This window comes from Terrapene carolina, unplaced genomic scaffold, assembly GCF_002925995.2.
Source record: "Terrapene carolina triunguis isolate 2854851 unplaced genomic scaffold, T_m_triunguis-2.0 Scaffold35098, whole genome shotgun sequence".
In the NCBI taxonomy this organism is placed as follows: domain Eukaryota; kingdom Metazoa; phylum Chordata; order Testudines; family Emydidae; genus Terrapene; species Terrapene triunguis.
Genome location: NW_020699449.1, coordinates 4701529 through 4729386, shown reverse-complemented (window position 1 = coordinate 4729386; position 27858 = coordinate 4701529).

Below are 27858 nucleotides of genomic sequence, written 5' to 3'. Positions count from 1 at the left end.
GATGTGTATGTGGGAACAGCTGCTTGGTATTTGCTCTACTTCGGGTGAAATTCAATCCAGCTGTAGAAGGCCTGATAGGCTGGATGGAATGTGATGTCATTAGAGAGGTGAAATCACTCCTATCTTTCCACTCCCCGCTACTCCCCCAAAAGCAGGGTCGGGGTGTAGGGCTACTCCCCATGTGTTGAAATAGCTTCATTTGCCCCCTTTGCCAGTTGCAAGGTGTGGAATACACATGGATCTGCAGTCCCTCCCCAGCCTGCTCTCATTGTGGCCTTCTGCACCAGTCTATTAGGAAATGGATGGATGATAAAACAGAAAATATCATAATGCCACTATACAAATCCATGGTACAGCCCCATCTTGTATACTGTGTGCAGTTCTGAGCTCCCCCTCTCAAAAAAGAGAGAGATTAGAATTGGAAAAGGTACAAGAAGAGCAACAAAAGTGATTAGAGGCATGGAATAGCTTTCATATGAGGAAATATTAAAAAGACTGGTACTGTTCCACTTAGAAAAGTGATGACAGAAGGGGGATATGACAGTGTTCTATAAAACCATGAATGGAGTGGAGAAAGTGAATAGTAAAGTGTTTACCAATTTATGTAACACAAGAACCAGGGGTCACCCAATGAAATCAGAGGCAGACAGTTTAAAACAAACAAAAGGAAGTACTTCTTCAAATAATGTACAGATAACCTCTGGAACTCATTGCTATTGGGATGTTCTGAAGGCCAAAAATATAACTGGATTTAAAAAAAGAAGTAGATAAGTTCATGGAGAATAGGTCCATCAATGGCTATTAGCCTACATGGTCAGGGATGCAACCCCATACTATGGGTGTCCCTAAATCTCTGATTGCTGGAAGCAGGGACTAGATGACAGAGGATGGATCACTTGATAATTGCTCTGAAGCATCTGGCACTGGCAATTGTCAGAAGACAGGACACTGGGCTAGAAGGACCATTGGTCTGACCCATTATGGACATTCTTATGTGGGTCCTATGTGTAGGCACTTCTCTGTGGCAGATAAGAGAGTGTACAGATGCCTTTTTGTAGCTGTTCCACCAAGAAAATCTATACTTTTAGGTCCTACATGGGACACCGGGAGTTTCTCCATGCTACGAGTGAATTTCACCCTAATTGAACAGCTTGTTCTTGATAGAAATATCCCTTCTTTAAAGGCAGAAGCAACAACTTCTTCTGGAGTGCTGGGTCTCTTGGTGGGTACCCTGTCAACAGAGGTGAGATGATAAAGTTGATAAGATGCATGAATACTGACTGTGTCTTTCTAGTTTTATATACTGCATCCGAAATTATCTTTAGATTAATCATCCTCATCTCTCAACAATGGGGCAAATCAGTAACCTGAATGTTGAGTAAAAGGGCATATCTTCCTTGATGCTGAGGAAAATGAGATCAGCATACATGTATCAATATAATTTTGTGTCTCTTAGCACAGTGGTGTTGTTAGCACCTGGGTACCCAGAGTCTATTGAACATGAGTGCACAATTGCTTTTTTATGATTATTACAATGAAGATTTATTTTCTTTTAACTCTAACTATTGCCTTCAGAGAGCACTCTCTTTTAATGGATGTACAGAAGTCGTAGGCTCTTGGCAACTATATTTAGTCTCAATATTAGGGTATTTCTCCATTTTGTACCCTTTTACAGCTCTCATAAACCATCTGCCAAAACGCTGAGACCCGCATAGGAGATAAACAATTTAATGGTGGTCTCCAAAATGAGGAGGTCTGAGACACTGATATATCTTGAAGGATATTATTAACTTGTTATCTGTGTTTTTAAGTGGCAAGTTGTGCAGTAATATCTGATGTATACATACCATGACCTATACTGCATTATACTCATTGTTTCTGGTGACCAAATGCAAAGAGGAAGGCATGTCCATGTACAGGAAGAAACCTGGAAGAAAGTAATGTGTACCAAGAGCAAAACAAAAGTACTTCCCTATTCCAATACTATGTGCAGGGACTAGATCTTTTATTCTCAGGTTCATTATACAATGGATCAAATTAGCCAACATCTTAAGGTCCTGATTCCGCTGCCCTCACTCACTTTGGGGCAGTATCTTAGCTAGCAAGTAAGTCCATTGCTTCCAATGGGAGCAAGGAATTAAGATTATGGAACTTTTTGTAAGTAAAGGTGTGCAGAATTAGGGCCAAATTCTGTAAGCACTACTATTGCTGCTGCATTAATTATGGGCAAACCTTAAATTTTTCTTTGGTTTGAATAAGTAGCAATAATTTATACTATTTTGCACTTAGAGTGCCCTTCATTCAAGGATCTCAAAGCAACTTGAAAATATTTAATTAAGCATCTTATGAGGTATGGTAGGCAAGTATGCATACAAAACTCTCACATATTTGCACCCTATCCACTCTGTCACAGACAGCTGAGTCTGCTTAAATAGAGTGGAGCTCTCACAAGAAGAGGCGTATTTGCAGGATTTTGAGTCGGATGCTTCTGGTTTCTGGCCATAAGGGGAACTGCATGAGAGACTTTCTCACACTATTATGACACTTCTGTTTCCAGTCCCACTCAGAAGCAGGAAGTACGCAGGCACATAAAATGAAGCTAATGAGCTTCAAAACCAATCCTGTTTGTGTCTTGCTGTAGTAGTAAGTGAAGCTTAGAGTTGGCATTTCCTTCGTCTAGAAACTGACCCAACCCCAGCCTGGATCTAAACTTTGTGGCTGCATCAGTGATTTATATCATGGCATAGAGAGTACACTTATAAAGTTTGCAGATGATACCAAGCTGGGAAGGATTGCAAGTGCTTTGGAGGATAGGATTACAATTCAAAATGATCTGGACAAACTGGAGAAATGGTCTGAAGTAAATAGCATGAAATTCAATAAGGACAAATGCAAAGTACTCCACTTAGGAAGGAACAATCAGTTGCACAAAATGTGAAATGACTGCCTAGGAAGGAATATTGCAGAAAGGAATCTGGGTCATAGCAGATCACAAGCTAAATATGAGTTAACAGTGTTAACTTTTGCAAAAAAAGCAAACATCATTCTGGGATATATTAGCAGGAGTGTTGTAAGCAAAACATGAAGTAATTCATCTGCTTTGCTGTGTGCTGATTAGGCCTCAACTGGAGTATTGTGTCCATTTCTGGATGCTACGTTTCAGGAAGGATGTGGATAGATTGGAGAGAGTCCAGAGAATAGCAACAAAAATGATTAAAGGCCTAGAAAACATGACCTATGAGGGAAGATTGAAAAAAAATGGTTTGCTTAGTCTGGAGAAAAGAAGACTGAGAGGGCAAAAGATAAGTTTTCAAGTATGTAAAAGGTTGTTACAAGGAGGAGGGAGAAAAATTGTTCTTCTTAACTGCTGAGGATAGGACCAGAAGCAATGGGCTTAAATTGCAGCAAGGGAGGTTTACGTTGCACCTGTCAGGGTGGTTAAGCACTGGAATAAATTGCCTAGGGAGGTTGTGGAATCTCCATCATTGGAGACTTTTAAGAGCAGGTTAGACAAACACCTGTCAGGGATGGTCTAGATAATACTTAATCCTGATGTGAGTGCAGGGGGCTGAATTAGAAGATCTCTTGAGGTCCCTTCCAGTCCCACACTTCTGATTCTATAATATATGGAGCCACAATTTTTTTTTTAAATTAACAGGCATTTATTAAGAAGAACAGCAACTAGCTGCAAACAAAATAAAAGTGGCTTCCATCTTTGGTCTGTTCCTGGAGACCATTCTCTCTTCTGGAACTCCTAACACAGCATGGACACATCTCGTGGCAGAGCAACCTAACTGCAAGTAAATACCATTACAGGCAGAAATCCAAACGCTGCTGCAGACTAGTATTTCATGGCTGGATCCTATCTCCATAATGGACTGAGCTTTAAAGACCTGGAATCCAGATGTAAAGTTTACAACTTGGACTGATCTCTAAGGGTATGTCTACACTGGAATAAAAGATCCATGGCATGGCTGTGACTGGCCCAGGTCACCTGACTCAGGCTTGGATGGTTCGGGCTGCGGGGCTGTAAAATCGATATGTAGATATTCGAGCTTGGGCTGGAGCCTGAGCTCTGGGACCCCAAACAAGGGGGAGGGCAGTGAATGATTGCCTGTTTTGTTCATTCCTTCTGAAGCACATGGCATTAGCCGCTGTTAGAAGACAGGATACTGGGCTAGATGGATCATTGGTCTGACCCACTATGGCTGTTATGTCTGAGTTTTGGAAGTCCTGATTAAAGCACCTCTGAAACTCAGACCCACAGTTTTCACTGTGTACAAGTAGTTCAGAAAAATAACTTAGTCATGCAGTCAGAACAAATTGCCAAGGATGCATGGGAAGTAAATCAGAGGGGATGCAGGAGGCTCATGTCCTGGTACATATCAGTGTATCAGGATCTGAAGCAGCATCCGTATTCTGTGTAATTTTATGCTGCCTCTGGACAGTGCAGTAGTGTAGATCTTAGATAAGGATTACGGCCTATAACAAATGCTAAGATCTTGGACTCTCATCTATCATCATCTTGAGAAAAAGCATTTGAAAGAGGACCTGTAGCTGAACTTCTGGAGGATGAAATCATTAAAGATTCATATCTCCCAGAGTTTTAATCTGGTTTGGACTATGTTGACCTTTATTTATTCAATTGCTGCGATTTCTCATCTTGCAGAATTGAAGTCACAAAAACTGCTCTTGACCATGGCTTGGAAAAGTTTTCTGAACTTAACTTACACATAGTCAGTGGATCTAACAGTTCAGAGGCTTTCTTTAGGTAATCACCCCTCCAAAATGAGAAGTTTATCTGAATTTATATAAACCCCTTTCATCCAGAAATCAGATAAACTACTTCTACAAATGGGTTTTTAAACTCTACAGACAAGAAAATATCTTAAAAATCAGCTTGTCAGAAAACAAGGAAAATTGAAGACTATACAATAGAAACCTCAGAGTCACAAACGTCTTGGGAATGTTTGTAACTCTCTGAAATTCTTTTTCTACGCAAAAGAATAAATGGAGACAAATCAGAAGTCAAGAATTATAACATTCAAAAACCAGTTAGAGAACACATCAACCTCCCTGGACACTCAATAACAGACTTAAAAGTGGCAATTCTTCAACAAAAAAACTTCAAAAACAGACTCCAATGAGAAACTGCAGAACTGGAATTAATTTGCAAACTGGACACCATCAAATTAGGCCTGAATAAAGACTGCGAGTGGATGGGTCACTACAAAAACTAAATCAATTTGTTAATCTCTGAGGTGCAACAAGTACTCCTCATTGTTTTTACAAAAACTAATTTCCCCTTGTTAAATACTCACACCTTCTTGCAACTGTTTGAAATGGGCCACCTTGTTTACATTGGCCTTATTAGCACTACAAAAGTGATTTCCACCCCTTCTTATCAACTGTTGAGATAGCCCACTTCCAACTTAATTGAATTGGCTCATTAGCACTTGACCCCCCTCCCTACTGAATGTTCCACTCCATGCATCTGATGTAATGGTTTTTAGCCCACGAAAGCTTATGCCCAAATAAATTTGTTAGACACTAAGGTGCCACAAGTATTCCTCGTTGTCTTTGCTGAAATGTTTGTAACTCTGAACAAAACGTGGTTGTTCTTTCAAAAATTTATAACTGAACATTGACTGAATACAGCTTTGAAACTTTATTAGGCAAAAGAAAAACGCTGCTTTCCCTTTATTTGTTTTTTTTCTTTAAATCTCTGCTGCTGCCTGATTGTGTACTTCCGGTTTCAAATGAGGTATGTGGTTGACTGGTCTGTTCAGAACTCTGGTGTTTGTAACTCTGAGGTTCTACTGTAGCTCTTTTTTTTTTCTGTTTATCCTAATTTCATACCTTCCAACATTTAAAGTGGCTAAAGCTGGACACAGCACCAATCCAATCTGACCTGTCCACCTCTGCAGAAACAGAAGGGTGGGTGGGCTAAACCTGAGTGGTTCTGTGACCCTGAGTTTGGGGGCCTCTCAGTGGGCAAACTGCCCTTCAACCAGGACAGGGAGTTTGGGGGGGGGGGGGGGTCAAAGTGGGACAATCCTGCGAAACATGGAACTTTTGGGAGGTGTGCACTCTAAGTGATCCCATTGAGGTAAATTTTATCCCTTTCTTTCCACCAACTAAAGTCAGAGCCTCATGACAAATCGTCAGCAGTGATTAAGTACTTCAGAAAAATCCAAACCTCTTGAGTCTGCAAATGGAACTAAATCTTACAAATGCAGGGTTGCAAGTCTTCCAGTACCTTTTGATTCTGGCTGGGCCAGAAATAAAGCTAGAATAATAAGCCTTTTTTTTTCCATTTCACTTCTGACTCTGGCCCTAGCTTGACAATGCAGAGATATTAAAACTGAGCTGGGACAAAGTTATCCAAACGGCTTCAAACCTTAGAAAAGATTTAGCTTGACTTCTGTCAGAAGTCTGGATTTGTACGTATCTTTTCATCCAACTGGTTGACCGGTTCCTAATAAATATCCACTTTCCTTTTTGTGTGGTGATGTTGCTGTCCCAAGAACTGTGACTAATCCCAGAATTCTTGTAATGGGCTCCCTTGATTTAGGACTGAAACCAGGCAATTATGTTCCATTGTGATTACAATAATATATATATATATATATATATCAGAGAACCATATGGCTCACAACACTGGCCCAGTAGGAGGCTGATGCTCCTTCTACCTTAAAATACTCAACTTATATGTGTATCAGGAGAATTTTGCCTGCAATACAGCACATGGTTCTTTTCTATCTGTCAGCAATGAGTTTCCTTCAATTACAGAAAAGAATCAGCATGTGGTTAAAATGGGGCACTAGTTTTCCAAAGAAAAGCTCAAGCCAGACTACACACAACTGAAGGGTCTTGGAAGGGTTTGGATCTTGGTAGCAGGGTGAGAAATAGTTCATGGTAATAGATGGAGGGAGACAGCAAGCTGGGGTTCCTTATTGAATCCACTTCTCTGTTAGCGGAGCACGTGAAAGGAAGCTAGTGAGATAAGCAGTTATAGCTATATAGACAAGCAGTGCCAGTCTTCTTTCCCTTGATCCCCTTTAATGAGACTTTAATGTCCCCAGCCTGCTGTGAAGTGATGCAGGAGTTCCTGAGCATTCCCCCTTCTAGTGATTGGAAGCAGGGAGCTATACATGAAAAATCTGTTTTGTCTCATTGAATCTTTCTCCCCTCACACTGTTCATGTCAACTTCATGCAGGGAATAGGTTAAGTGTGGCCACAATGTCAGTCAAATCCTCATCTGGTGTAAATTGATTTTAGCTCTGACTTCAATAGAGCTACACTGATTTCACATCTGTTGTGGTTCTGGTTCTGTATTTGTTTTAATTTTGCATTGTTTTCTTATACATTTTGGTTTATATTCCAAATAGCTAAGGATTCACTGGGTTTACACATGAAAGAGAAATAAAATTCCATGTGAACAGATACCTGATTGTGCAAATATGTATTCTATGTCGCTAGAGCTATCCTAAACTCTGGATTGGAATTCATGTGCTGATGGGGACATACTCAAACTTCACAGCAGATTTTATCTCTATAATGGGCTGATTCAATCCCTATATTGGATTGCTCTTGAACTTTGAAGATTTAGATTCTCTCTCTGCAACTGGGCCCAATTTCTAGTATAAAATAAGTGTGTAGAAGTTTCCTCCTAATCAATAGATAACCCATAGGTGATAGCTATATATCTATATAGATAGATAGATATATACCAGTATACCACATCCAGCACTTCATTATGCTATTTCAAACTGTGGATTCCCATACTGTGCTTGGCTATTTCTGAACGTATCTTGGCTTTGTATCACTTTGGATGGCCACGCTCTTTGCAATGACTTGACATTCTCTCTGGCTCTGTTGCTGTGTTTGACTCTGGGAGCCACTCAGTGCCAACTGGCAGAGAGCACTCCATACCATAACTCTCACCAGGGCTGACACGCTCATTACCCCCAACACGCTATTAGCATAGTCTCTATCTAAAAGGTGTCATGTAAAGTATCGAATGAAAAACTGGCAACACGCTGATCCTGAAAATCATTGATTTACATATGGGGCGGGGTGTGTGTGTGTGTGTGTGTGTGTGTACACAAAGCATTATAAGTGCCTGCTGGAAATATGGTTTTAAAAATTGGTTTGGCAGTGCATAGAGCCCAGGCTTCCCTAGACAAAGGAATGTGAATCTACTTGTCTGGCCAGCTTGCTCACAGAGGACAAGGAAAAGAATATTTACATATAAGGTGAATAAAGCCATCAAGCTAGCAAGTGGAGGAGATGACCGTTAATGATCATGACATTCTGCACCCCCAGGAACCCTTCTTGGCTCTTGAAACAGAGACAATGAGCTTTGCGGTAATAATGACATTGGAGTCATCCATCACCTAGGGAACAAAGGGGAGTAGCACCCTCTGCGTTCATGAAAATTGGATCCTCTTCGCTCGGGAGGCAAGAATAGCTGGAAACTGACTATAAGTGAGAAATCCGCTCAGACAAAGATTGTATCTTGCTGAAGTTAAGTTTTAGTCTCTGGAAAGCGGGTTTTGTTTTGTTTTGTTGGACTTGTAACTGTTTCTTTCCTTCTTAACTATTAACACTTAAATTTCTGCTCTTCGTTAATAATCTTATTCTTGTTTTTATTACAAAACCATCGCAGTGCTATGTATTAAACTGGAGAGTGAGTTCTCACCACGCCTAACAGGCTGATGATCATGCTCTCTCTTTTGAGGCAATGAACTTAACTTCTGTGAGCACCCAATGAGAGGGATTGAACACTACAGTGAGACGTCTCTGGGGAACTTGGGAATTGGGATTCACTGGTGGTTACCTGCAAGGTCTGGAGTCCTGTAGAGTTTGCAGGCAAGCCAGATAAGCTGGTGTGTCATGGAGCTGACACATAGCTTAACAGCAGCAAAGCTCTCACTGAGCTGAGGCTGAGAGAGGCAATACAGTGATTCACAGTTCTGGGTACCCCAAGCAAGATGTGATGCTGTGTCCTTTGCTGTAGCTACCAGCAGTCTGGCTTCGCTGCGGAGTCTGAATGTAATTCATTATAGAAGTATAGAGGGCCAATGCAAGGCCTATGCAGTATTCACCACTTAAACCATTAGGACTTGAGGGATGCATAGATCTTGTGCTGTCCCTCTTCCACCTGTGAGAAGAGTCCCATCTCTCAGCATATGCATTGCAGCATGGGAAATGTCAGCTTGAAGTCAATTAGCTTCCTGATGCTTTAAAAGGGATGACATTTTTTCCTGAAAATGACTGGAAAAATTACCCATCTGTCATAAAATGATGGCTTATTTTTCCTGCCTGTCTCAGTTCTATATCATGCAAGCTTTGATACAGATAGATTAGTGAAAAAAGACTTTTATCCATCAATTACAGGGCAATATTTTTATAACTGTGATCCCCCCGCCCCTCAGTTGAACATGTCACTACAGCACAATGGCAAAGCTATAGCTTCACAAGCAAAATAAATTCAGGATTGTGCATATTGCAATAAAAAGAACGCTGTTGCTGTCTTGACTTTGGGGATGATTCCACTTCTTTTGTTAACAGATTGACACAGTAGGGCTTGCCTTCATTTTTTGTATGGGTGCAACTCCTCCTGTAAGTGCTAGATGCTCTCAGTGGAGACTTAATCCAACTCCCATTGAAATCCATGGGAATCTTTTTGTCAACTTCAGTGATGGTTGGATCAGGCCTTATATTCCACTGGACAGTGCTGAGAAACCTCAAAAAGAGACCAATTTTTACTTTGCCTTTCCCCAGGAAGATGAGATGTCTGCTGACAGATAACACTCTTTCTCGGTATTAAAACCCGTGTCTTTTCCCCAGGGTAACTCCTGGCTCCAATGAAATCAGTGGCAAAGCTCCCATTTGCTTCAGTGGGATCAGAATTCCACGCTTGGATTTTACACCCATGCTGTTGCTGAAGGTATTGCTTTTGATTTTCAAACTAAAAGCAAATCTGAGCTGCAAGAGTGACTTGGTCCAAAATAGCTTGTATTTGTGTCTTTCAGACATGTTGCAAAAAACCTCTAGCTGAATACGTGGACTGTAGGGGATTGAGGTGTCCTCTGGGAAGATGGCTGGTTGGATGCATTCCTGTCTAACTATTAATGTTGCTGCGGTTATGTTGTTAAATTTAATTGTGCTAGGAGGCATAGATCCTTATACAAGCATCTCTTCCCCCCCCCCCCCCGCCCCCTTTAAATGGGATGAAATAAAATACCACAAACTTACATTCAACGGTTCAGGTCAGTCAGCTTGTCCTACATTCATGGTAGAGATTCTGCCCGAACCCTCATGGCTGACATATGTGCATGTCTTTCTACATACACCCTTCCTTCCCCTCTGCACAGCTCAAAGCATTATGCAGAGGCTTGTGTCTTGTAAGTCAACTTTGCCAGGGCTCAGACAGTAACTAAAAAGTGTTTGATGGGTGGAATTTCTAAATCTGCCAGCATTTTTTACAGACAGCCTCTTCATTGTGGGAGTTGCAGTTTCTGTCTGTCATTCCCACCCATTGTCTCTTGCCTAGCTCCTGGCCCATGTGTGGGACACCTAAGCACTATTGCAACAAAATATCATGGCCACTCCACATGCTCACTTCCTGGCACTTCTGTGCGTTACTCCATCTGTGCTTTAGCCTAGCACACACTGTTGTGCTGCGTTATGAGGGGGTGTATTGCACCAATATGAGCTATGCAAACCTGGGGAGCTGGGGCTTGGTACGGAACTATAAATCACTTTTTTTTTCAGCTTTGCAATTTCCTCAGTTTATTTTACAATAGCAAAGAAAAACAATGCTGTGGTTTAAACTGTTTGTCCAGCAACTTTGTCACCCCAAGAGCAGGCTATAGAAAAGGTCAAAGCTCTAGATACTCAATGTTTTCTTCCACGAATCGCGAACGCAGGGCTGGATCTTGCCACCCTTGTTCGCAGTGAGTGGGACCTTAACTTTACAATGAGCCTCACCGGACTTAATTCTGACTTCAGGTACAGCCCTGAGCCAGGGATAAGCTACGCCAACCCAGAAGTAGCCACAGGTTTGTATTGTGTTGGAGCCACAATCCCATTCCTTGTTCTTGTCGGATAGTAATATGCTGTTGGCCTTTGCAGAAATAAACTACTAATCCTTCCCTACATGCTGGCTCAGCCACTCTGGCCAGTGAACTGGGGGGATGGAGCCAACACATCACCCCTTCCCCAACCTTCTGCTCCAGGAAGAGTATAACCAAGCAAGTAGCCGCACTTACTCCTATATCCCTGCATTCATATTCTGGGTAGCCCACGTTAGCATCAAAGGGGGGTTCTTATTTCCTTGCTCAGGGATAGAATCAGAATCTAGCCCATTGAAATCAATAAGGTTCATCATGGAGTAAGATACTACTAGCAACAGGTGGCGCAGTCTGGCTGCTAATAGCCAGCTATGCCTCTCTTGGGCTTTGTTGCTCAAACAGGGCTGAAGATCTCTCTGCAGCACTTTTAACCCTGGCTAGACAAGGACCGGGGAGTATGTTCATGGCTTGTCAGGCTGCTTTTTTCATTCCTCACCACAGGATCTCTTTAGAGGGTCATGGACATCAGCCAAGCATCTGTATCATGTTACCTGCCTTCGTTCTTGGCTATAATGCTTTCTAATCTGCTTTGCTCAGTACATTCACTGCCCAACACAGCCCGAGGGATGGAGGAGGTCATAGTGTCTCTTTTCACATCTCTAATTCTCGCAATCTGCTACATTACATTTACGGTGATGCAATTCCCACAAGAAGAAAAGACATCTGCTCCCATGTTTTCCTGTCAGCTTTCGAAAGTTTATCTAAGAAAATGTGCTTCTCTTTTATGGCATATTTGAGAGGGAAGTCTCTTTCCAGTAGTTTCCATGGTTTCAGTTTAAAATTTTAGTGTGTCTAGACACAGGATATATGTTTAGGAATCCTTTAAAAGATCAGCTTAATTTTGTGTGACTAAAGATGGTTTTGGTATGATTCTCAAGCTTGATTAGCTGTATGCATGCGGTATGTGCTTCATTCCTGTGACTACTAGTTCGGGTAGTATTAACTCTGACATGGGATGACATTTTAGGGCAAGAATGAGTGTCTGGAAAAATTTATACAAATGCTAAATCATTTATCAGTGATAAGATAATGTTTTCTGTAGATATTTCTCTCATTGTAAATGGCCATCAGCCATGCAATTTGTTATGAGCCATTGAGAGATGACAGGCAAGGGGTAAGTTCTGAGATTTGACACTTCCTGGGCATTCTGGAAAAGGCTGGTACATTTTGCTAATAATCAGGCCAAACCAGGGCCACCCAGGGAGGAGGGGTGAGGGGGGGCAAGTTGGGCAATTTGCCCCAGGCCCCGGGCCCCACAGGGGCCCCCACAAGAGTATAGTATTCTATAGTATTGCAACTTTTTTTTATGGAAGAGGCCCCTGAGATTGCTTTGCCCCAGGCCCCCTGAATCCTCTGGGCGGTCCTGGGCCAAACAGAGAATATATTATGAGTAAGCAATAGAAACGAAAGGGAGTTTGCTTGCAAGGAGACTTATCTCCTATTCTCGTCATGCTATCTATCTAACTAGATATCTAGCATTTAAATAACTAATGGAAATTTAGTAGCTAACTGTAGGAGTCAGTCTTGGAATAGACATCTTGATACTAAATACAATAGACATCAGTAAAGATGCCTTTTAATGATCCAAATATATATATATATATATATTTTAGCGTGTGCATAGTCGTCTAGACAAGCGATTGGATCATCAGTGGCGTGATGCAGTTCTTCTAGGCCACCGCTGAACCTAGTCAGCAGGCATTCCTCGAGAACGTGCATCATCACATAGGCCACAGCTGCACAAAGGGCTGTCACGAAGGCCCCAGCGATACTGGTTGGCTGCACAGAGACCCTGCCCGGTCTAGAACCTGTTCAACAGGGACCATTGATGATGGGGCAGGTCAAAACCAGGCAGGCAAATTGTGGGGTCGGCAACGAGGGAGTGGTTGGGGATTATAACAGATATCCATTCCTCTCGCCAGAGTGTTTCTACCCTAAACATCCTGACGTGGCGGATGAGACTATAATGGGCGACGTGATGGCAAATGTGCAGCTGGTGATTCTCAAAGGTCATTGTGCAGTGGCAAGTCTGAGTCGGCGCGTACTTTCTCCATTAACCTGCCAGTGGCAACCTCTCATCTGATATGAGGAGGAGCAATATTGCTCAGAACTGGAAGCCATAAAAGTGGAGTTGGACACAGGGTGCTGGAGATGATACGCATGGCAGCATGTAACTGCATATCCACCAGTTTGGTGTGTGACGATCGACTCCAAACTGGTGTGCAGTACTCCGCCACTGAATACGAGGTGGCAAGAGCAGACGTCTGCAAAGTTGGAGCATGAGCACCCCATGATGAACCTGCCAGTTTGCTAAGACAATTATTGCTCATCTTAACTTTAGTGCCCTCTTCTTCAGGTGGGCACGGTAACTCAGTGTATGGTCTAAGGTCACACCTAGATAGACCAGTTCTACTTCATGCTTCACCTTCTGACCATTCAGATAAACATTCAGTTCTCGGGTTGCGCTGGCGTGATGAAGATGGAACAAATTGGAGACTGTTTTTATGACGCTTGGCTGGAGGCGCTAAGTCTTACAGTAGTCCTCTAACTTTACCATGTCCCGATTTAAGGTGGCATCAAGCTCGTGAAACGTCCAGGCCCGGGTAGTGCAACAGATGTTATCTGCGTAAATGAACTTTCATGACTCCGTTGTTGGCAGGTCATTGATGTAAAGCAGTGTTTCCCAAACTTGGGATGCCGCTTGTGTAGGAAAAGCCCCTGGTGGGCTGGGCAGGCCAATGGGAGCTCCTGGAAGTGGCGGCTAGTACGTCCCTTGGCCCGCGCCACTTCCAGCAGCTTCCATTGCCCTGGAGCAGCGAACCACGGCCAGTGGGAGCCGCGATTGGCCAGATCTGCAGACACAGCAGGTAAACAAACCTGCCCAGCCCGCCAGGGGCTTTCCCTACACAAGCGGTGTCCCAAGTTTGGGAAACGCTGATGTAAAGGTTGAACAGGGTTGGCGAAAGCACAGAGCCCTGGGGTAACCCATTACTCTGTTGTCGCCAAGCACTTGTCTTCTCCCTCATATGGACTCTGAACTGCCTATTGTGGAAAAACAGTTCAATGAGGCCTGTGGCCCAAGGTAGCAGGACCTGTGATACCTTCATGAGCAGGCCAATGTGCCATACCATATCATTTTAGCTTGATGAAAACAGCGCCTGTTTTCAAGTTTCTCTGGAAGCCATTTTCAACAAATGTGGTCAGCGCGAGTACTTGGTCACATGTGCTATGGCCTTGGTGAAAGCCAGCTTGGTCAGGGCTCAAAATTCTCCCCACATCGGGTAATATGTGCTGTCGGACCAAGTGCTCCAGTGCCTTGAAGCACAGTGACAATGATGATATGGGACGATAGCTTGATGCTTGACTTGGGTCCTTTCCAGGCTTTAGGAGGTCAATGACTTTTGCGGTGTACCATATCTTTGGTAGTCTACCTTCACTGATGACCCTGGTGAAGAATTTCACAAGCCAAAGCTGCGCATGGGGGCCAAGGTTTTTCAGGAATTCTGGAGATATGTTGTCATAGCCCGCAGCTGTTTCACACTTGATGCTACCCAGTGTCTGTTCCAGCTCTGTTACAGTGAATGGTTCTGGGCAGCTTCTGATCTGGTGTACATGTTTAAACATACACCATTCATTCCTCACTTGTCTTCACACCTGTTCCTCCAAAGGTGCTCTGGCCACTTTAAGTAGGTCCAATAATTGGAAACATATAACTCAATATGCTAGCATTTACATATAATAAGATGTACCTCAGAGATGAAAATTAATTTAATGTTTGTACAGCATGATGCAAAGTGCTATATGAGTACTAGGTATGTTATTGGCCGATTAAATTCAGTACACATTTGAATACTTTGAACACAGCTGGTACTGAATCTGAACTTCCCAACCAAATATTTCCAGATTCTGGACCAGGGTGAGAAGGCTTCACATCTGGACCCAAAACTGGAACCATATTTTGCCATCTTAATGCAAAGCACGGCTAAGCTATAATTTCCTTTTCTTGGGTATATCTCCTTGTTTTTGCTAGTATTACTCTTGATTTTACATGCAATAAAACTAAGAAAGGAGAGGGGAAATAAAAAAAAGTGCAAAAATTACAACCCAATCTGTAAAAGAATGGGCCACTTCTCAGCAAAGACATTATGAAATTTAAAGTGTAGGTTCTTTTTCAATATTTCAGGCAAACACTTTACATACAGTTCTGGGCATCTAGCCAAAATGTGAAATCCAAGAGTTATATCCAACAGATACTATGAAAGGGTAACAGAAGTTAGAGATATCCAATTACCTTTGAAAGTACAACATTCTATACCTTTTATATCTATGTCTTTGTTTGGGGGGTGAATAGGAAGGTCATAGATGAAAACCTTAAAGCTTATTTGAAAGGCGTTCGTATCCTTTTTTTCAATTTTTATATTGCAATTTTTAGCTGTTTCTGTCAAAGTTACCTAAGTGGAAACTAATACACTAAAAGGAAAAAAAAAAAAGTCATGAAGTGCCAGCCTTTATCATTTAAAACTATTTTAACATAATGTTCCTTGAGCAAGCTGCTCTTGTAATGGAATTGTCTATGGGTATGAAATATTAGGCCTTCTTTTGTCATAACGAAATTGAAAGCCAACAAATAAGAGAGGGGGAAGCAGTTTTTCCATTTTAGCCATTTGAAATGCCTCTGTGGGTTGGCATGACCCAGTTTTCTGCTCCATAATATGCTGCAGTGTGAAACTCTGTAATAATACTTTTTGCACTTACATAGCAACTTCCATCCAGATATCTCAAAGAACTTAACACATTAATTAAGCTTCCCAACTCCCTGTGAAGTACTGTAATTATATTATATTCATTTTACAGATGAGGTAACTGAGACACAAAAAAGTTAAGTGACTTGCTCAAGGCCATAAACTGAGTCAGTAAGGAGAGCTGGGAATAGATCTGAAGACTCCTGGATTTCACTCCTGTTTTCTAACCTCTAAAATACACTTATTCAAAATAAGGAAAATGTGGTGATGGAGTCCAGATTAATTCTGGCCAGGTGCTACTGCAATGTGTTTCTTTTAATCAAAGAAATTGTGTTCTTTATCAAGAGAGTGCATAAAGTAATATACCTAGATATCTGCCCTGCATTATTTTCCTCTCATTAACTGATCTGTCCATGAGCTAAGATTTTTTTTTTCTAATAGTATCACACTGAAAATGCATGATGAAAAATAGACACTCTAGAGTTCTTGCTGCTATTGCTGGTTTAGCAATTTCCTTTTTATCTCACACTGTATAAAGAAAGATACAGAACATCCATCTGACTTTCCTTCCCTCCCCACCATCCCCTCTCTGTTTAATGGTTTATTCATTATCAAAGAAACCAATAGTTTAGGCCAATTTGCATCACCAAAAGATGCATCTAGGACCGTAATCGCTGTATCAGCGTGATTTCCCCATCAGTTTATAAATATGCACAGAATTATGTTAATCCTTGTTCTTCTATTCCCCCCCCCCCCGCTACACTGAATATATTGGTAGGCTCATGGCTACTGGACCAAATTCTGTCTTCAGTTGTGCTTCTGTAACCCCAATGGTGTCTTACTATTACATATGTTACAAATGGAGCAGATGAGATTCAGCTTTAAGCACTGTGCTGTCTGAAACTGCTCAGAGTCTATATGACACATGCTATAAGTATGATACCACCAGTGCCTTGTCTATATTAGCACTCCCACCATCCATCATCAATACAGCTGAATCAGTGGTAGCAACCATAGGAAATTTTGGACAGAAAATACTGCCATGTATGTTCTCTCTGAAGAATTTACTCTTTGGGAGCTGCCACAGGAAGGGATGCTCCATAGTGCACCTGTGGGGCAACTGTTGTTCTGGAGGTTCTCCCTGTCATAGTCCATAGGTTATGACCATATTCTCGGAGCATGGTGATCCATGCCATAAGCTTGGCATCCGTTCTAAACAGTTAACTAAGGATAACAAAACTCAGAACTTGGCTGTCTTCACCTTTAAACAAAGAACTAAAAGGCAAGCACTTACTTGCAGTACTTGAAAGCAAGGCCCTGAACTGGGTCTGAGGTTCTGGGTTAGCAGTGAGGAGCATCTCCTCTGTCCCAGTCTCAACCCACATTGCCCCTGAGAGAAGCAGGCAAGCTTTTTAAACTGGTGTTCTGGATCCCTGTTGGTCAGTGTTGTTCCTGGTGCTTCTAGTCCTATGGAGAACTACATCTTGTTGGTAGCCAGTCTGAGTGGGTTTTCTTTGAGCAGCGGAATGTCAGGGCATTGGTGGCTCTAGCAGGAGGCATAGAAGGCCTGATAGCCCCTGTCACAGGAAGTTTATTGGGTTCTGGACACTCTCTTATATACATAGTTCAATTATGGCTCAAGTTAATCACTTATCCAACTCTTCAGGCCTTGGAATTTCATGGAAGAGCCTGTTTCCTGAAACTAACAATTTGTAGCTCATGGGAAAGCTGTAGTATGCAGAATACAGAGGAGGACAAAGGCTCTTCCTGGCTTTCAACATTAAAGAATTAATGTGGACTAAAAATATCCTAATCAGATATGAGCAAAAGAAACCGCTGATTCATACCACTCAAAATACCTGCTTTGTTCTTCTTTTTGAATTCTTAATGGTGAAATCAAGGTGCTGAACAGAAATAGAAAGTTCAATGGATTCCGATGGAAAAGACAAGAACAGTTATTTCGGTGGAAGTTCATCAATGATTCTATGTGATAACTAGGGAATAGCTTGAGTCTCCACTCTTATACCAGTTTGACACCAGTTTACTTCAATGCAATGCAATTTCTCCATTCCATTTCATTGGAGTATGTGTTTGTGAGATTCCCCAGGGTACAATCTCTACTGATGGACAGCTGTCTCCTCAATTCTCCAACCTGGGGTGCATTTTACACTGCTTCGCTGTGAAAGCAACCACTCCTGGTCTGCCTCCAGTATGTGAATCACCCCCAGCTATACTATCCGAGAGTTATAGCCAGCTAGCCACCCCTGAATTACATTACAGGGCAACACCAGCAAAATCCCAGTCTTTCCCCTAGAAATGTGCATCTTGTACTTGTCCAGCACCCTCCTGGATGATACAAGCTCATATAAAGTCTGTCATTTCATTTCATTTCATTCTGCCTAGTCTAATGTTAAAGGACTTGAGCCACAGAGCTTCCACAAGTTCACTGACCTCCCTCTGAACTCTTTTCTTCATATTCAGCCAAAATTATTCTAGTTTTCAATTCTAGTCCATTACTCCTGTTTATATCCCTTGAACCACCATGAACAACCCTGCTCCTTCCTTTATACTCTTCAAATATATATCCCAGATCAGTGTATTTCATTCTTTTAATATTCTTTTTCTCATACAGTAGACGCTCATAAGCAACATATCGCTGCCCTTTTGCTATGTTGCTCCTAAGAAGCTGTTGATGTTATGGGAAGTGTTGTCTGACTAAAGGCATATGAAGAGTTAAGAGTATTTCAGAAGGGGTGGGGCAGCTGAGTTGGGGGCGTGGGGGAAGAGGCAGGGGAACCCTGGGTTTAGCAGGGGAGCCCCCAGTCAGCAAAACAACTGGATGGGTGCAGCTGCCAGGGATAGGCTGAGGATGCTCCTGCTGGGAGCTTCATGCTCCACCCTGTGGAGGGAGGGAGGGAGGGATGGATGGATGGGGCGGGCACGGTGCTCAGCCTGCAATGGAGGGGTGGGGTGTGGCTCCTAGCAAGGACAGCAGACACGGGAGCGGGGAAGGGGACAGGTCAGTGACCTGGGGAGGGAGGTACCCTGACCCCCCATAACGGGGTGCATGCTGCACCCCATTGGGTTCGGTCACTTGGCCCAACTCCTTAAAGACTCGGGGACACTCCAAGCTGGTGCAACACCCGTGCTCTTTATTTTGTGTCCGTTTCCCACTATTCACAGTCTATTTACACGGCTTGGCCTCACACTGGCCAGACCAGTAACAGACTAGGAGGCTCCTTCTTCCCTCTGAGCCTGACCTTCCCCTCCTGCTCTCCACCCCTCCCTCTTCCACTTCCTCCCAGCCTTTTAGCTCCTGCTAATGAGGCTCCCAGGTGCGGGCGTTTCCCAGGCAAGCACTGGCTGTTTACCCCGCCCCAATCCATTCCCCCTGATTGGGGCTGGGATGGCAGGAGCTGATTAAGGGCTTTCCTAGCAGTGCCCTGCCACACCCCCACTACAGAACAGCACACCCGCACCCTGCTGCCAGCAACCGAGATGGAGGGGCAGCTCAGTAAAAGGCAGGAGGTCCCCAAAACTCCCCACTGCAAAACAGCAAAGCCCTCCACCCGCCTGCAAGCCAGAAGCTGGAAGGGAAGAGGAGGAAAGCTTTCAGCTGCATCTTTGCTGTTCCCCTGACCCCAGCTTCTGCCACCCCTGAAAAATCTCTCTCTTCCAGACTCTTCCCCCCAAACTGCCCCCTACATATGGTCTTCACACAGGTTCAGTCAGGCAGGGCAAGTGGACGGGGCTGTGTGCCCTGGAGCTGCACTGAAGGGCCAGTGTCGGGAGGGGAGTGGAAAGGCGCGGGTTTTTTGGAGGGGGGCAATGCCCCTACATGCCCCCCATTTCTGCCCCTGGATGTGATATCACAATGTCACACATGTTGCTCTTATGAGGCAGTTGTGTTTGTGTTATCGAGTGGACAATTCACAGTAGGGAAAGTGTTCCCAGGAGAAATGTTGCTCATAAGTGGCTCTTACAAGTTGTTGTTGTAAACAAGCATCTACTGTATATATTTCAGCTAATGTAATTCTATCTGAAGTTTTTAAAATCTGGTTTCTTCCTCTATTTTGGTAACTTCCAAAGTTAGGGTCAGATCATATCCTCAAACCATAGATACAACAACCCACTGAAAACAATAGGTGTAATTTGGGACTGATTCAATTTATTCTTCAATGGTGGCCATATATCATTCCACATTCTGTATTACACTGCATAGACCTACTGAGATAATACATCCTTTGGGTCAGGAGCTATTTTGCTTTCCCATGGCGCATACATTTGAGGCTATTCAAATAATAAATAGGCTTGCATGGTGCTGCCGCATTGTGAGAGGCTGGGTTTTTCTACACTGGGAAGATGAGTGGTATTTTAAAACATGTTAATGTATACCTTTTAACTAAGGCCTGGTCTACACTACGAGTTTAGGTCGAATTTAGCAGCGTTAAATCGAATTAAGCCTGGAGACGTCCACACGATGAAGCTCTTTTTTTCGACTTAAAGGGCCCTTTAAACCGGTTTCTTTACTCCACCTCTGACGAGGGGATTAGCACTGAAATCGGCCTTTCCAGGTCGGATTTGGGGTAGTGTGGACGGAATTCAACGTTATTGGCCTCCGGGAGCTATCCCACAGTGCTTCATTGTGACCGCTCTGGACAGCGCTCTCAACTCAGATGCACTGACCAGGTAGACAGGAAAAGCCCCACGAACGTTTGAATTTCATTTCCTGTTTGCCCATCATGGAGAGCACAGGTGACCACGCAGAGCTCATCAGCACAGGTAACCATGATGGAGTCCCAGGATCGCAAAAGAGCTCCAGCATGGACCGAACGGGAGATATGGGATCTGCTCGCCATATGGGGAGACGAATCAGTGCTAGTTGAACTCCGTAGCAGTAAACGAAATGACAAAATATTAGAAAAAGTCTCAAAGGCCATGAAGGACAGAGGCCATAACAGGGACGCACAGCAGTGCCGCGTGAAAATTAAGGAGCTAAAGCAAGCCTACCACAAAGCCAGAGAGGCAAATGGAAGGTCCGGGGCAGAGCCGCAGACATGCCGCTTCTACACGGAGCAGCATGCCATGCTAGGGGGTGCAGCCACCACTACCCCAACCCTGTGCTTTGACTCCATCAATGGAGAATCACGCAAGAGGGAAGCGGGTTCGGGGTACGAGGAAGATGATGATGAAGACAATGAAGATAGCTCACAGCAAGGAAGCGGAGAAACTGGTTTCCCCAACAGCCAGGATATGTTTATCACCCTGGACCTGGAACCAGTAACCCCCAAACTCACCTAAGGCGTGCTCTCAGACCCTGAAGGTGCACAAGGATCCTCTGGTGAATGTAGCTTTGTAAATATTACACATGGTTTAAAAGCAAGCGTGTTTAATGATTAATGATTAATTTGCCCTGGCAATCGCGGCCAGTACAGCTACTGGAAAAGTCTGTTAACGTGTATGGGGATGGAGCGGAAATCCTCCAGGGACATCTCCAGAAAGCTCTCCTTCATGTACTCCCAAAGCCTTTGCAAAAGGTTTCTGGGGAGGGCTGCCTTATCCCGTCCGCCATGGTAGGACACTTTACCATGCCAGGCCAGTAGCATGTAGTCTGGAATCATTGCATAACAAAGCATGGCAGCGTATGGTCCCGGTGTTTGCTGGCATGCAGACAACATCCATTCCTTATCTCTCTTTGTTATCCTCAGGAGAGTGATATCATTCACGGTCACCTGATTGAAATTGAGTGATTTTATTAAGGGGACATTCAGAGGTGCCCGTTCCTGCTCGGCTGAACAGAATTGTTCCCCGCTGTTAGCCACGTGGTGGGGGGGAGGGGTGAAGTGATCATCCCAGAGAATTGGGTGTGTGGGGGGTAGTTGAGTTTGTGCTGCATGTTAACCCGGAAACCGCAGCCCCTCCTTTTACATTGCAAACCCATTTTAAATGGCCAACCCAACAGGTGCTTGGTATGGGAAATGAGGGCGCTGCTGTTTGAAACCATTCCCACATGTTATGAAGGTTAAAAAAGCCAAAAGACTGTGGCTTACCATGACTGCCTGCAAGCCGAATTCTGTTGCCTGGCACTGCGTGAGTGATCTCTCACACCAAACCGGCAGGCCCTCAATATAAGAAGAAAAATGCGACCTTGTAACGAAAGCACATGTGCTGTGTAATGTGAACAGCAAAATTTAACGTGAAAGAGTGTACCCATTGTTCTCTAAAATGTGTCTTTTTTAACCAGCTCTCCCTTCTCCTCCACCAGCTGCAAATGTTGCTCCTTCGCAGAGGCTAGTGAAGATTAGAAGGAGAAAACGGCGGACTCGGGATGATATGTTCTCAGAGCTCGAGATGTCCTCCCATGCTGACAGAGCACAGCGGAATGCGTGGAGGCAGTCAATGTCAGAGTGCAAAAAAGCACAATATGAACGAGAGGAGAGGTGGCGGGTTGAATCGCGGGCTGAAGAGAGCAAGTGGCGGGCTAAAGAGGATAGGTGGCGTCAGCTTGCTGACAGAAGGCAAGAGTCGATGCTCCGGCTGCTGGAGCATCAAACTGATATGCTCCAGCATATGGTTGAGCTGCAGGAAAGGCAGCAGGAGCAGAGACCGCCGCTACAGCCCCTGTGTAACCAAGACGGTTCAATAGGACTGCCAGCAGGACTGAGTCTCCAGGAGACAAAACATGTCTGCCCAGGTGCCTCTGACCGAACTCACTGAGGAATATGACGATGATGGATACCAGTCGTAATACACCATCTACTGCCAAAAGGCAAGGAGCTGCTGCTGTATAGCAATGCAGCCCCACGTCTGCCAGCACCCAGATAGCTGATGACGGCTGCCAGTCATACTGCACCGTCTACTGCCAAAAGGCAATTAGCTGCTGCTGTGTAGCAATGCAGTACCACGTCTGCCGGCACCCAGATGACATATGGTGACGGTGAACTGAGCTGAGCGGGCTCCATGCTTGCCGTGGTACGTCATCTGCACAGGTAACCCAGGTAAAAAGGCGCGAATCGATTGTCTGCCGTTGCTCTGACGGAGGGGGAGGGGCCTGACGACATGTACCCAGAACCCCCCGCGACACTGTTTTTGCATCATCAGGCATTGGGATCTCAACCCAGAATTCCAATGGGCGGCAGAGACTGCGGGAACTGTGGGATAGCTACCCACAGTGCAACGCTCCGGAAGTCGACGCTAGCCTCGGTACTGTGGACGCGGTCCGCCGACTTAATGCACTTAGAGCATTTTATGTGTGGACACACACATTCGACTGTATAAAAACGATTTCTATAAAACCGGCTTCTATAAATTCAACCTAATTTCGTAGTGTAGACATACCCTCACACTCTTTAAAACACCACTTGACACCTGGTGTAGACAGGTACAGCCTTGTTTAAGAACCTCAGGATAAACATTTAACATGCAATAGTCTCCAAGAGGCTGTCTTGGTACCCAGGAATCACTGGAATGCCGTGATACTCTAGCCACTCCCACTCTTCCTGCGACGTATCCCTATGCTGGGAGCTGCAAGGAACAATGTGGTATAAAGGTGGCAACATCCCTTGAAAGTTCCCCTACACAAGGGGAATCCTCAGATGGCCACTTGAGCTGGTTTTAAGTCTGCTTTGTGCCACTGAAGTGGTGCTGAGCAGATTTAACAGGATCAAGGATTTGGTGCTATGCCTACATCCTAGTGCTAGAGTTAATCCACTGTCTAGCTGTTTCATTAACCGCACAATCAGGCACTACCGCTTTCACAAATAATCTTATTGGCTAATGTACCAGCTGATCAGCTATTGTCTATACTATTTAATTTTATTTAACCACTGTGCAGTATTGGATGGGCTCATTATCATGAAATCTGTACCAGCAGTAGATGAGAGGGTGCATTTGTAATTTGAAACCTTCACTTCTTTGGGATATGGAAATAAGGGTTCCAGGATAGGGCCAGGTTCTGGTGCCATGAGAAGGGTGAGTAACATGCAGTCACTCCTGCATTTTCACTTCTGGTGTTCCTGTCCTCCCCTTTCTTCTAACTGTGTTTTATGTGGCTGGGCCTCTTTAGAAAATGGATATATGGTCTCTTTCTATATTTTAGTGTAGGGTTTGGTGTTTTGGGGTTTTTTTTTAAAGCAAACCAATGCAATTTGTCTAGGGAGAGAATGCAAAATTATATTCTATAAAAAAGGCTCTGGTTAAAAAATGTAAAATAAATAAAATCACCAGTTCAGACACTTAACTCCCTCTCATTAGGATTTAAGTCAGTCTTACAGAGGCAAAACTAAGGGTTAAATTTAATTGCAATACGCCTAAATAATGGCATAGAACTAATTGGTGTTGAGCAAATGGCCTACTTTTTTTCACCATGACTAATTAGCATGGAAATCAACATTAATGCTGACTTCGTCCTTTTAAAATAACTTACCCCTGATTTTTAGGGCTAATTAGTACTAACCTTATTAGGGTAGGTACTAATTATTGGAGGCCTATACATTTCTTACTCTTAGCTGGACTATTGTGTTACAGTCACGCAGAAGAACCTGACCATTTGAGGGCAAAAGGGACAAATAAAGGTAAAGAGGAAATGTAAGATAAGGGTGAAGAGGGCAGTTCCTTCCAAAAGCTCTAGGTGCTTTGCAATATGTTGGTGAACCACAGTGAGATGCATTTTAATTAGATTCTGTGTTGAACAAAAACCCTGGATCTGATCCCCCTGAATCATGGGGAAGTTTGGATTTGGTGCTGAACTTTATGGCTTGGGATCCTCATTATTTTAATATGTTGCACGAGTGAACTAGCAAACACTTTGTATTTTATTAATAATAAATGTATGAATACAACACAATAATAGGTAATCCTCATGTGGTCTGATCCAAAGCCCATTAAAGTCAGGAGTCTTTCCACTGATTGCAATGGGGCCATCAAGCCATATATGTTGCAAGAGCTGCCTTTGGGCTACTGGGATATCCATTTCACTGTAACTGATGATAGAGATATTAACGCCCTTTGTGCCATTGAGATTCTGGAGTGCTAATTTACAGAAACTTCCTAAAGGCCACCTGTGGACTTTGTCAGGTCCCAGAATTTATGTGCTACTGCGCTGTCTCTGTCTGGTGCCATGTCCTTTGAGCCTTCCCCCCGCAGCTCCGTAGCATGCCTTCTGTGTCTGTGAAGGGGACAGTGTAAGGAGCTGCACTAGGGCTATTCCTCCTCGGCTCATTGTGGTGCATTTTCGGCTCCTTTATGTTAGTGGAGCAGCATATAAGAGTTGGGTCAGGGGGCAGAATCTCTCCCTTAACTATGAATTTTGAATGGTTAATTTTTGCTAGGCACTTATATAAATACTTTAGATACATTTGGAAAATTTGCTAAAATATGTTTCCACTGACAGGGCAAACTATGGTTGTCCCTGTGCATGTGTTTATGAAGGGCTGATAAGTTACAGGTTTTCCCTCCTGCAGGAGACAGCCATAAGATAACTGGTCAGCAGGGGAACGGGTGGGAAGACAGACCCACCATTGCCAGACCCAGTGGATCTGCAGATTCATAAAACATCAAACCTCTCCAAGGCCCCAATCCTGCAAAGAGAGCTGTGCGGGTGGACCTCTGTATCCACCATGAGCTCCCTTTGAAGTCAATGGTAAAGGGTAGTTTCTGAGATTGGGGCCTGACAAAGTAGCATTCTTAAAACAGGTCAATAAAACAGAGTTGATATAATTGATTTGAATGCCATATATAAGCCTTGGGCGAAGTTTTTGCCCCGAGAGGCTAATGAGGAAACTACAGAGTGATGGGATGAGAGGTGAAGTTCTATCAAGGATCAGAAACTGATTCAGAGACCGAAAACACAGCAGGAATAAATGGTTAATTTTCAGCATAGCTGGCAGGGTGGGAGTCGCAAGCTGGAGGATTCTCTGCGACTTGAAGTCTTTAAATCACGATCTAGAGACTTCAACAGCTGAGTTAAGGGAAAGTGGGTGGGTCAGCTTATGTGGCCTGCATCATGCGGGAGGTCAGACTAGATGACCATAATGGTCCCTTCTGACCTTAAAGTCTATGAGGGTGTCATGATGCTTTATTTAGCGTGTTGAACACTGGTCTGGAAAACGAGCACAGTGAAGGGGCAATGTCTGCAGATGATGCAACATTCAAGACTGTGTGGAGTTTCAGAGGGACCTAACCAGGCTGGATGAATGGGCAGCACCATGGCAAATGAAATTCAGCACTGTTGTATGCAAAGGAATGCACATTGGAGGGAATAATTAGAACTTCTCGTACATGTTGTTGGGTTCTAAATTCATAACCATTCAGTAAACAGACCTAGGCTGTCACTGCTTAATTACTAATTCTGCTTCAGGGCCACGTGTTACTGGCCCCTCAGCAGAGTGCAGGGGGTGGCTTGTAACCCCCCCCCCCACACACACACCCTGAGTTCCAATGCAGGACTATCAAGCTTAGTCCTTGCACTTCTAGAGAGAAAGGCCTGGGAGGATCTAGTGCTGATGGTATCACGAGCCTGCACAAAAGAGGGGTGGGGCAGAGCTGTGGTCTCACCCTCTTCCCATGCTTTCCATCAAAACCAGTCCTGCGCAGGAAAGGGCACATAGCCCACCCTTTGAAAGGTGTTGCAGGGACCTCTGCAGCCTGTGCTCCCCAGCGTTCCCGGAGGAAATCTAGCTGACCCAGCCAGAATGCCTCCAGAGGCTCCCGCCAATGCATGTATAACACCGACAGACCCCGGTCGTCGGGGGGTGGGTTTGAATCTGAGACCTCTGGAGCTAAATGCATAAGCCTCTACTGCATGAGCTAAAAGCCATGTAGCCCTTAGCTAAGGCTGTAGCAGACTCATTAATCGCTAAGTGGTCTCGGTGCCACTAGAGGGGACAGAGCACCACACCCAGGAGGTGTGTGGGTTACACATGGTTTGTCTCTACCTCCCAATCCAGGCTATGACTTATCAGGCACAACAGAGCTCTCCATGTACAATACATACAGGGCAGCATATGTAGTCTTCAATGCAAAACTGAGGCTGAAAAAAAAGATTGGAATTTTCTAAAGCATAAAAAAGTTACCACCAATAAACAAACGAACACGTACTACAGGACGTTTTCATGAAATCTCCCAGGGCGCGCCATTTTGTGTTATGTCACAACATGATGTAAGAATGCATCGACTGTTTCTTTTTGAACTCTAGCGGTGGCTATTGATTTCAATGGCAACTCTTTGATATTAATGATGTCTAGGAATGCAGGGAGTCAGCTGGTCCCCTACTATTCATCAGAAGCACATGAATGCAAACAGTGGGCTTCCATATACTTTGAGTAACCTCTTCTCGAAAAGTCACAGCTACATGTAAACCATTTGCTTGGTAAAAAGATTCTGACGTTTCTTGTTCCCATTCATAGACATTTTGTGCAGGTGCTCAACAGCATCCCACAGCTGGCATTCCATTACGGTGGGGAACCTTGACACCACTTCAAATGCCTTTTCAGTTTTATTATAGTGTTTACTCTCCTTCTACTGACTAAAATCAATATTTGGATAAATGGCAAATCAAATGTATGGTACCAAACCAAATCCTAAAAGAATCCAGGAGCTTCATGCGGGATCCTAATTTGTATAAGAATGTTTCCTATTGAGTCCTGTTCAATGAGATCAGGATTTGACTTAAATGAAAGTCACTTTCCCCTGAAGCGCTTACACAGGGCGTGGTGGGGTAATGCACTCTCTGGTGATGTGATTTCTAAAGCACACTATCACATTGCACACTAATTGGTCCATGTAGACCTTGCTGGTGCACACTCAAGATTCTCTAGTGTGCTTTAATGTTGTACTATTTCAAACAGCACTACATAAAAGTGCACTGTCTATATGGAGCAATTAATGTGCAGCACGTTAGTGTGCTTTAGAAATCATACCCCTATAAAGTGCATTACCTCACAATCTAGACAAGCCAGCAGTTGTTGTTCAATCC